General features: G+C 33.4%; 1 protein-coding gene across 2 annotated transcripts in view; it reads left to right on the top strand.

Moving 5' to 3' along the window:
• Positions 1-12,049, top strand: part of KLHL1 (kelch like family member 1) — a 500,583-nt gene that overhangs the window by 359,926 nt on the left and 128,608 nt on the right. The window lies entirely within an intron of this gene.

The following is a 12,049-nucleotide window of genomic DNA, read 5'->3' as shown; positions in this document are numbered from 1 at the left end:
AAGCAACACAATGATAATAACACAATATGTTAGAATACAATGATATAGAATACTTAGCGTATTTTTTGGAATTTTTTACATATTTATATTGTGCCTTATAAGGCTATATAAACATTTTGTTGAGTTCCTCTTCAGTTTCATAATTACTGGGATTCAGGTGATATTCCATAGTATTGAGAAGCTATGAGTACAACCCCTGTAGATTTTCTGTAAACATTGCAAAACTTCCAAGCATTTTTCTCTCCTTTCCCTTCCTTTCTTCTTATATTCACGTGGAAGCACATGGATCTTTCAGTGATGTATTTTCCTGCACATCTATTTTGTTCCAGGCTCTGTGTTAAGAACTTGTGTACCATGTTGAACATTATGAATTACTAATCCTACCTCATGGGCTTCTCATGTAGTGTTACTGGTGAAGAACCCACATGCCAATGCAGAAGACACAAGGAGACAGGTTCCATCCTTGGGTTGGGAAGGTCCCTTGGAGGAGGAAATGGCAACCCGGTCCTGTATTCTTGCCTGGAGAATCCCATGGACAGAGGAACCTTGTGGGTTTATAGTCCATGGGGTCTCACAGAGTCAGACACAACTGAAGCAACTAAGCATGCACAGATGCACCCCTACCTCACAGAGCTGCCAAGTTAATCTGGGAAAGTGAACAGTAAACAAAATGTTTGTGAATAAAATGATCTTGAGAAGAATGAGTTTGTGAGCACAATATCTATAATGCTTGGGTGTTAACCTAGTCAAGTCTAGGAAAGTGGAGAAGTACAGAGAAAGTGTTCGTTGTTGTTGTTCTTAGCTGAAATCTAAAGGATAATTAGACATTCAGTTCAGTTCAGTTCAGTCACTCAGTCGTGTCCAACTCTTTGCGACCCCATGAATCAGGTAAACAGCAAGTTTTATTTTTTTCAGGTAAATACCAAGAAGTAAAACGGTCAGATAATAAGGAAGCTCTATTTTTAATTTTTTAAGTAAACTTCATAGTATTTTTCATTGTAGCTGCACCAGTTTATATTCCCCAGAACATCGTGCAAAGATTCCTTTCCCTCTCCATCCTCACCAATATGTGTTATTTGTTGTCTTTTAAATGACAGCCATTCTGACAGGTGTAAGATGATAGCACACTGATCTGATTTGCATTTCCCTGATGATGTTGAACATTCTCTCATGGGTCTCCTGGGCATTAATATATTTTACTTGGAAACATATTTATTTAGGTTCTCTGCATATTATTTAATAAGATATATGTTTTTAATATTGAGCTTTATGTTTTGTTTCTATAGTTTGGATTTCAACTTCTTGTTCAATATATTATTGTTTAGTCTCTAAGTTGTGTCTGACTCTTTTTGTCTCCATGGATTGTAAGTTGCTAGGCTCTTCTGTCCATGGGATTTCCCAGACAAGAATACTGGAGTGGGTTGCCATTACCTTCTCCAGGGGATCTTCCCAACCCAGGGATCAAACCTGCACCTCTTGAATTGCAGGCAGATTCTTTACCACTGAGCTACCTGGTAAGCCCCTTTATTGAATATATCATTTGCAAATATCACCTCTCATTCAATAGGTTACTTTTTTGCTTTCTTGATAGTTTTCTTTCCTGTGCAAAAGCTTGCAAAATATTTTCACTCTGATGTGATCTTTTTTGTTTATTTTCATTTCACTTTACTTTGTCTGAGGATATATATATATATATATATATATATATATATATATATGCTTCCCTTGTGGCTCAGCTGGTAAAGAATCTGCCTGCAATTCAGGAGCCCTGGATTCAGTTCCTGGGTTGAGAAGATCCCCTGGAGAAGGAAAAGGCTACCCAACCCAGTATTCTGGCCTGGAGAATTCCATGGACTCTATAGTCCATGAGGTCACAAAGAGTTTGATATGACTGACTTTCACTTCACTTCACATGTATATATATAGACATATACATCTATATAGATAGATAGATAGATAGACATAACCTTGCTAACATTGATGTCTGAAAGAATACTGCCCATGTTTTCTTCTAGGATTTTATGGTTTCAGGTTTCACATATAGGTTAAGTCCGTAACCCATTTTGAGTTTGTTTTTGTATATGGTGAAGGGAAATTGACCCGCTTTGATTATTTTGCCTATAGCTGTCCAGTTTCCCCATTTATTGGAGAGGTTGTCTTTTCCACAAGTTATATTCTTGCTTACTTTGCTATAGATTAACTGAGCATATATGTGTCAGCTTATTTCTGGACTTTCTACTCTGTTCCATTGATCTATGTTTCTGTTTTTATGCCAATGTCATGCTGTTTTCATGGCTATAACTTTGTAGTATAATTTGAAATCAGGGCCCATAATACTCCAGTCTTGTTCTTCTTTCTCAGGATTATTTTGATTATTTGAAATTTTAGGTTTAGTTATTCTAGTTCTGTGAAAAATGCTGTTGATTTTTTGGTGGAGATGTCATTGTGTCCATAGATTGCTTTGGGTAGTAAGGACATTTTAACAATAATAATCAGTATATCTTTATATTTTTGTATTGTTTTTAATTTCATAAGTGTCTTACAGTGTCCAGAGTACAGATCTTTTACTTTTTTGGTTAAACTTTTTTCTAGGTATTTTATTCTTCTTGATTCAATTGTAAATGTAGTTGTTTTCTTTATTTATCTTTCTGATATAAAATTATTAGTGCATAGAAACACTACATATTTCTGTACATTAATTTTATGTCCTGCTACTTTAGTGAATTCATAAGTTCTAATATTTTCAGTGGAGTCTTTAGGGTTTTCTAATTATAATATCATGTCATCTGTAAACAGTGACAGTTTTGCTTCCTTTCAATTTTAATACTTTTTATTTCTTTTTTCTTGTGTGACCAGCATGGCTAGGACTTTCAATAATATGTTTAATAGAAGTGGCAAGAGTGGGCATCCTTATCTTCTTCCTGTTATTAGAGGAAATACTTTCAGGTTTTCATCATTTAGTATGGTGTTTCTATGATACTGTGATATATAACTTTTATTATGTTCAGTTATATTCCCTCCACACCTATTTCATTGAGAGTTTTTATATCTTAGAAGAATGTTGACTTGGTTAAAAGCTTTGTCTGCATCTATTGAGATGACTATGTAATTTTGTTTTAGTATAGGTTCATCTCTGGGGCTCTCTGTGCTTTCTGGATGTGGATATCTGTTTCCTTCACCAGTTCAGGGTTGCTTTCACCATTATTCATTCTGATAGTATTTTTTGTTCCTTTTTTTGTTTCCTTCCAAGAAGTCTATAATGCTAATGTTAGTATGCCTGGTGTTGTGTCAGAAGTCCCTTAAGCTAGCCTCATCTTTTGGTTTCTTTTTCTTTTCCACTAGCCTATCTTCCAGATTATTGATCCATTGTTCTGTATCATTTAATCTGCTGTTGATTTTCTCTGTGTATTTTTTATTCAGTTAATATATTCTTCAGTTCCAATTGGTTCTTTTTTATGTTTTTATCAATTTGGTGAAGTTTTCACTGTGTTCGTTCATCTTCTCCTAAGCCCTGTGAGGATTTTTATGACTGTTAATTTAAACAATATATATATATATATTTAGAATATTGCTTATCTCCATTTTATTTAGCTTTTCTTCCCCCCTGAGGTTTTCTGTTTTTCTTTCATTTGCAACATATTTCTTTGGCTCCTTTTGTCTAACTCTTGGCGTCCATTTCTATGTATTAGGTAGATCAGCTCTATCTTCTGAAATAGTGGCTTTGAGTAAAAGATGTCTTACTGCACCCAGTAACACTGTACTGCCTCAGTGCCAGAGCTAAGTGCTACAGGATTTTCCCATATGTGGGGTGCATGTGCCCTCCTATTGTGGCTGGGCTGTGATTTCTCCGGGTACAGCTAGTGTGTGGGACTGACCCCCACTCATATAGCTGAAAGGCCTGGCCACAAGTGTTGCATGTACTCTGTTGTATGTGACTGAGTCCTGGTGTGAGCACCCCTTTAAGGAAACACGAGTGCTGGTCAAGGGCATCTACCAGGTCTGGCTCTACTGCCAGTCAAGTGTACCTGCCTGGACTGGTGGTCCAAGGAGCTACTTTGGATAGTGTCTACTGCCAATTAAAGGTGGCTGTTAGGTAGGTAGCTACTTTGGAGGGGCATAGTCTTCATCATGTCCACAGGTGAACTTACTTTGGTGGGTGGTTGTGCTAGTATGTTACATGGCAAGAGTCATAAATGGCACTAAACAACTAAGTAGAGGAGGATAGGAAAAAAAAAAACTACTGGCACTTGCCACTCCTCCATATCCAGAGAAAGTTTCAAAAATCCCAGTCTCTCAGATACACACCTTAAATCACCTTAAAATTAATCAATGGATTTCTTCGTTATGAAGCAGGTACTTTTTTTCTGCATTGGGCTTCAGAGCAAATGAGTTTTTTGTGTTCCTTTAAAAGCAAATTCTTGGTCTCCTATAGCCGTCCGGCTATCTTGCTTATTTTCATAGTCAGACATTGTGGCAGCTTGTCTTCCCAGTGCAGGTTCCCAGGCCTCAGAAGATTCATGAAAGGTTTAAAACCTTTGCTCTCCAAGGATAACTAGTAAAGCTGTGATTTCCCTTTCACCTCTGGTTTCCAGTGTCTGGAGTCCCAGCCAGACTGTATGTGTACCCTTCCACCCATTTCAAAGTGGCTTCTTTTTATCCTTAGTCATTAAAAAAAAAAAAAAAAAGTGTCTGCCAGTTTTCCTGCCATTCTGAGTTAGTTTCTGTATATGTAATTGTAATTTTAGTGTTTTTGTGGGAGGAGGGGAACCTAGGATCTTTTCATTCTGCCATCTTGCCCCCTCCAATAGCATTACTTTAAATACCAGCTTCCAAGCACCACTATATAAAAAATTACATTTACATTGTATAACAAATTTTATTTGAGAACATTTTGGTTTTGACAGAGGTTAACAACATTCGTCTAATTTTTCTCTCTGACCTAAAACCTATTCATGATGAGATGTACACATAGTGACTTTTTAAAACATCAGCATAAAATTCTGACATATATTTAATTCTTAATATGTGATTTTTGGTTATAATTTTATAGAAGTTTGGAACTAGTTCTGTAGTGTACAGGATTAACAAATAATCCCAGGAAAGGTAAATAAACTTTTTATTTTAAGAAACATAAAAGAAAGGATCAATAATTGAAAAAATTAGAAAATGCTCTATATTTATTTCTCTTTCATGTTTTGTAAATTACATGTACGCATGCACAATTATAAATATTTTTTAAATGTTCCCTAATTTAAATTCTATATTTGATCAATTTCTCATGAGCTTTACCTCTTTATTAGAATATCTTTGAAATATAACAGGCGTTGCATTAAAATTCAGAATATATTTTCAAATTTTATTTTTAGGATAGTCATGAAAAACTATTAGTACTTTTAAGTGTTCATAAAATGTATATACTTAAATCTCGAGAAAATATATATATTTGAATACAGATTATGAGAGTTGGACTGTGAAGAAGGCTGAGCGCAGAAGAATTGATGCTTTTGAACTGTGGTGTTGGAGAAGACTTTTGAGAGTCCCTTGGACTGCAAGGAGATCCAACCAGTCTATTGTGAAAGAGATCAGCCCTAGGATTTCTTTGGAAGGAATGATGCTAAAGCTGAAGCTCCAGTACTTTGGCCACCTCATGAGAAGAGTTGACTCATTGGAAAAGTCTCTGATGCTGGGAGGGATAGGGGGCAGGAGGAGAAGGGGACGACCCAGGATGAGATGGCTAGATGGCATCACAGACTCGATGCACGTGAGTCTGAGTGAACTCCGGGAGATGGTGATGGACAGGGAGGCCTGGCATGCTGCGATTCATGGGGTCGCAAAGAATCGGACAAGACTGAGCGACTGAACTGAACTGAACTGAAACTCACATTCAGGACAGTTTTGAAAATTAAAAGTCTTATCACATGTCCTAAAACAGTCTTTCTTTTAGTTCAGTTTTCATGTGTATATTATTTCCTCAAAGAACAAATTCAATTCAGTTCAGTTAACTAGATGGACCTTAGTCGGCAAAGTAATGTCTCTGCTTTTGAATATGCTATCTAGGTTGGTCATAACTCTTCTTCCAAGGAGTAAGCGTCTTCTAATTTCATGGCTGCAATCACAATCTGCAGTGATTTTAGCCATATGAAAAAATCAACTTTTAGGCATAAAATGTATAAACCCTATTTATATGAGATAATTTCTAAGCTAAAATACATAGTACAATTATTAAATAAAATTTCTATAGCTCAACACAAGGTCATTATATTTCTCACTATAAAAATATTAATATCTCAAATATATCTTATTAGCAATATTTCATTCTAATTTGGCTTTGAACTTTATTCATTAGAATCACTCTGTCCTCTGTAGTTAATCAGCTATAGGGATTGTCTGATTTACATCAGCATTTCTCGTACTTTGGTTGAAGCTTTATTATCTTATGTCTCTGTTTATATAACACATGTAAATGCCTATGTTTATCAAATGGATCATTTTTTTCTGACAAAACATTAATAAACCAGATAATTATCTCCTTACCTCCAGTTTCTCTCCAGTCCTACTCATTCAGCTCATTATTTTCAAATTAATTTATCATAGCTTTTTAGCATGATCTCTAAAGTACAAAGATATAAATAAAATGATGAAAACCTTCATTAGGCCCCCATCTCCCAGGTAGAGCTTAATATTCTTCTTTTTTTTTAATATAAATTTATTTATTTTAATTGGAGGTTAATTACTTTACAATATTATATTGGTTTTGCCATACATCAACATGAATCTTAAGTGCAATATCTTTATTATCTGTCATTCCAAATTTAACCAGAAAATTTTTCCTGTTTTGTGTCCATCACAAATGTCTTGAATGATTCACAAGTATCTCAAATGATACTTTTAATTGTGATCAAATTTGATCATTCACTCCCTCAGATTTAATGCATTATATTGGTTGCACTGCCACCCACACACATACATTGTCTAACGCTTTAGTATCTTTTCCCATTGTATACATCTCTTTGCTTGTCTAAACCTACTGTAATATTCTCCCTCCCATGGTATCGCAATTAACCTTATTTGATCCTTGTTCTACAATATCTTAGCATGTGTGTTTGCCATTTTTATTACACCAGTCATTATATTGAATACATCTTTTTTTCATTAATTTTTATTTGCAGAAAATAATACAGATTTTTAAACATAGATCAAAGTTAAAAGAATCATACAGTCAAATTCCACATACTTATATTATACAGTTAAAATTATGCTTCATTTGCTTTGTCACATATTTATTTAGCTATTATTCTTCTACTCATGGCTCATTATTTTTAATGCATTTCAAACTTGTAGACATAAATATGCTTAATTCTGGACACATTTATGAATATTATTAACAAAGTTTCAACATTTTTAGAGCTTTGGGGCAATATTAGCATACAGTGAAATCCAGAAATCTTAAGTGTACTTTTAAATGATGTTTGACAAGTATATTACCTAGGTAATTCAAAGTCTTAACTTTGAAGAACAAAGATTGAGAACGTTGTCATTACCTCAGAAATTTCCCTCATATTCTTTCCTAGTTAGTCACCAGCTTCAACGTCTCTAAGACAACTATTTTTCTGAATTTCTTGAACTAGTTTGGCCTATTCTTTAACTTCATATGAATGCAATCACACATTTTATATTTCTTTATCTAAACTTTCTATCAATCAGCATATTTTAGTAATATATCCATGGCATTGTACATATCAATAGTTCATTCTTTTTTTTTTTAATTCCTTAATAGCAATCTGTTTATCCAGTTTCCTTTTGATGAACATGTGGGATATGTCTAGTTTTAGCTATTATAAATAAAACTCTGTGAGCAGCCATGCACAAGTATTTTTTTGTGATCACTGCACTTTCATGTATAAGAGACACACAAACCAATGTTATAAAGCATATGATTTTCCAAAATTGTGAGTGGAAAGCATCCCAAAAATATCTCCTTGTGTCTTGAGGAAAATACAAATATATGAGCAAATAAATCACAAAAACGTGCTGTTTTCACTATGGCTGATTACTACTAAACCTATTTACTTGTTTGTGATTTTTATTCTACTAATAATGACATCTCACATGTTGGGTAGCAACCTGAGCTTTTGGAGCTTTTTTTTGCATATTAAATATACTGAAATTATTGGAAGTATTTGTATTTAATGCTAAAAATTTTGAAGAATTTTATGTTAGTTCTGTTTAACACTCAGGTAGTTTTGATAGCTTGACTTTTAAAAAATCCTTTTAAGATCATGAAGTGTTAACGCATTTCAGAAATACTAATGTAGACTTGAAGATAATGATCTACACACATAATCATATACCTGTCAAGAGATGATTTAATACCAAGAGCAAAATTCATGAATAAATACCACAGGGAATAAGCACATTTAATTTACTCTATCACAGTTGAGTCATATTAACTATGCATATTACCCAAGGAATCCAACCATATATTCTGAGAGAGACAGGGGTGATGATTTCAATGATGAGGGTGATGTCAACCTCAGTTTCCATGGCTTAAGCAAGAAATGGGAGAAATGAAAATGCTGATACCTCAGAAAATTCCAGTGTCTGTGTTGTACAGGGAGTAGAGTAATGCATTTTATTATTTACTTTTTATTTTATATGACAGCAAACTAAAAAAAAAAATTTAGTACTTTATTTTGTATCAATAACAATGAAACACCCAAAAAAGATATCTCCCTAAATTTAAAAAATGTATAGATATATATCTTTGCAAATTTAAGTCCATATTAATGTGCATTTAATAGAAATATAAAGAATTTTTAAGAAAACAATTTTAATTATTTTAAGATGTTTTTTGGCTGACATACAGGTTTCAAGGCCTAATTCCTCATTGGAAACCCCAGATACCTTTTATTTTAATAAAATTGCTTATTTTAGTAAAATTAAAACAATTAGAGTTGTGTGTCTTGTATCCTTTAGCAAGATAATTAAATATCCAAATGTTGGTGTTCCTGACACATATTATGGAAATAATAACACATACTTTTTTGAGATACTCAGAAATATCTAGACAAGGATATATGTAAAACTTAACTGCATCCTAAATCAATAAATGATGGCAATGCACTCTTATGATTTGTTACATACTATTTATTGCTGGCAATTTTTATTCACACTTAAACCTCTAGTCTTTGGGATTGAGGCATTATGTTTCTCAGAACAAATCCATCCAATAGTGTTGTCATTAGTAAGCTTTTGATTTTTAGACAAAGTTTCTTTGGAAAGGAATTTTATGTACAAAATGAGTACATGTGTAAAAATACATAGTTATGCTTTTGCACATCTGATTTGCTCATATATAATTTAATCTTGTATATGAGTCATTGTTTTCTACATTTTTTATTTATCAAAATTTCAATGTCAGTACAATTTAATCTTTATCACATAATTTTAAAACAGTTATTATTCTTTAATCAAATTGTTATATTTTATGCCAGTATTACAAATAAATTATGTTCATATATTATACTATCTTAATCTTAGTCTGTTGCAATAACATTCTAGTTAGAGTCATTATTGTTGTACATAATTTCAGTTTCCTCCAAGTGGCTTCTTTACAGAAATCTGTAAATGTGACCATTTTCAAGGTCTACCTTTGAAGCATGGGAAAGAATAACAAGGGTTTCATAAGGTTAGCAGTCTAATTGCAATTCTATTAAATGTTCACATGTTGAATAGAAAAGTTTGACTTTCTGTTCGATAGTTCTGTTAATATTGTTTTATTCCCCAAATTAGGAAAAAAAATTTAATCTCTGCCTCCTAAATTGGAAAGTATTAATTATGAAATTGGGTTGCAATTGTATCCATTCTACTGCCATTTCCTCAATATTTTTTGGGTTTCCAGATCATAATTTCATCCTTTTTGGATTATCTAATTTGCTGCAAATATTCATTGAGTACTTCTTAATCTCTAGTCACTATTCTTGGTGCTAGTAAACCAAACATCAAAAGTCCCTGGTCTGTGGTAATTTAAATTATATTCAACAGACTAAAAAAATATATACAGTTAGTTTAGTATATGTGATGATTAGTTATCAAGAAATATAAAGTAAAAACAAAAAAAGAACATCAGAGGAACAAGATGAGGGAATAGTGCTGCTATTTCATCAATGTTGGCTGAGGAAGGCCACATTCATAAGTTAAATTTGATATATAAACTTATATCTGGAAATTCAGTCATTTTTTTCCTAAAAAGAATATTTCTTTGTTTTATTATGATTAATAAACATTTTATGTTTCTTTTTCTCCAAATATTTATATTTTATTGGTATTTTAAGAGTAAGGGCTAGCAAAGTATGGCCTACAAGCCAAAACTAACTGACCAATTTGTTTACATGGTTTCAATTTTTACATTATAATATTTTAAAGTAATCAAAGAAGGAATAATATATTATGATTCATTTAGTGAACATTTTCATTTTGTGAAATTCAAATCACAGTGTCCATAAAGTTTAATTGAGACTCATTCATTTTGTTTATCTATTGTTTACAGCTGCTTTCACTCTATAATGCCTATATGATTGCAACAAATAGACCTATAGAAAAACCCACAAAGATCTGCTTTTTACTATCTGGACTTTCATGGAAGAAAGGTTTCCAAACTCTGTTATAGAAGAAAGTAAAGCTATATATCATATTTCTAGAACACTTGTGGTGCCAACTGTATTATTTACTTGACCCAACTCTAATTTACTGGCACCTGGAGTGGGCAATTGTTATTATATGTTTACAATGTCCCACCATAAGCAGCTTCCTGGTCAACATTATCTGCCTAGGAACATTCTTTGAGGTACTGAGAGCAAGGTCAGACTGCCTGCTCTTTTCATAGGATGCCCAACTCTGCAAACAAAGCTGCAGGAACCATCCACAACTAACTGGGTATGAAAGTATGTGATTTTACTGTAATAGCAATTCCAATGATCTTGGTTTTTTCTTTATATGCTCCACTTACATCTTTGTTGGTAAATTCTCTCTTCAATTATCATTTTTTTTTTAATGGCAGTGGCTTTATCATAGTAATTGTAGTGTAAGTCACTCAGTTGTGTCTGACTCTTTGCAACCTCATGGACTGTAGCCCATCAGCCTCCTCTGTCCATGGAATTCTCCAAGCAAGAATACTGGAGTGGATTATCATTCCTTTCTCCAAAGGATCTTCTTGACCCAAGGATTGAACCCACATCTCTTGCATTGCAAGCAAATTTTTTACCATCTGAGTCATCAGGGTTTTATCATAGGAGACATAAAAACATCCAAGGGCCTGTGCATGAATTCAGCAACAAAAATGCAGTGACCAATCACCTGCAGAGTTTGAAAGAGGTGAGGTGATTTGTTACTGATCACAAAGTATATCTGTTATTAAGTAGTGATTTGGGAACTGAAGAGCTAGTAGCAAAGTTTGTACTTGTTATTCATAATTTGTTATGGTAACTAAAACATGGAGGCCAAATGTTTTATTTAACTAAACCATGGTAAGTGAAATTTATTCATGCTAGAATTATGCAAATTTAGGATTATCTGTATTTGAGAAGATATTGTAGAATCATACTGCAGAGAAAAGGGACTAGAATGTTAGGGTAGGAGACTGAAAGGCACAAACTTATAAATAAGAAGCCGTCTTTTGCTTTGGTTAAAGTCTTAGAGGCACTCTTCTCTTCTTGACACAAAGCAGTCCCATTGTACAACTTTGTCAGTAGGCAAGCAGAGGGCACTCTGGTTTAGACTAAGGCATTTTAAGAGACTTACAAGCTTTTGCACAATATAGGAAAATATAAGCAAGGTAAAAAGACAGCCCTCAGCATGGGATAAAATTATAGCAAATGAAACAACTAGCAAAGAATTAACCTCCAAAATATACAAGTAACTCATGAAATTTAATACTAGAAAAACAAACAACCTAATCAAAAAGTAAGCAGAAGACTTAAACAGATGTTTCTCCAAAGAAGACATACAGATGGGTAATAAACACATGAAAAGATGCTCAACCTCAGAGAAT

This window comes from Oryx dammah, unplaced genomic scaffold, assembly GCF_014754425.2.
Source record: "Oryx dammah isolate SB20612 unplaced genomic scaffold, SCBI_Odam_1.1 HiC_scaffold_24, whole genome shotgun sequence".
In the NCBI taxonomy this organism is placed as follows: domain Eukaryota; kingdom Metazoa; phylum Chordata; class Mammalia; order Artiodactyla; family Bovidae; genus Oryx; species Oryx dammah.
The sequence above is the reverse complement of the archived record's forward strand: the minus strand, read 5'-3'. Positions and strand labels throughout refer to the sequence as shown.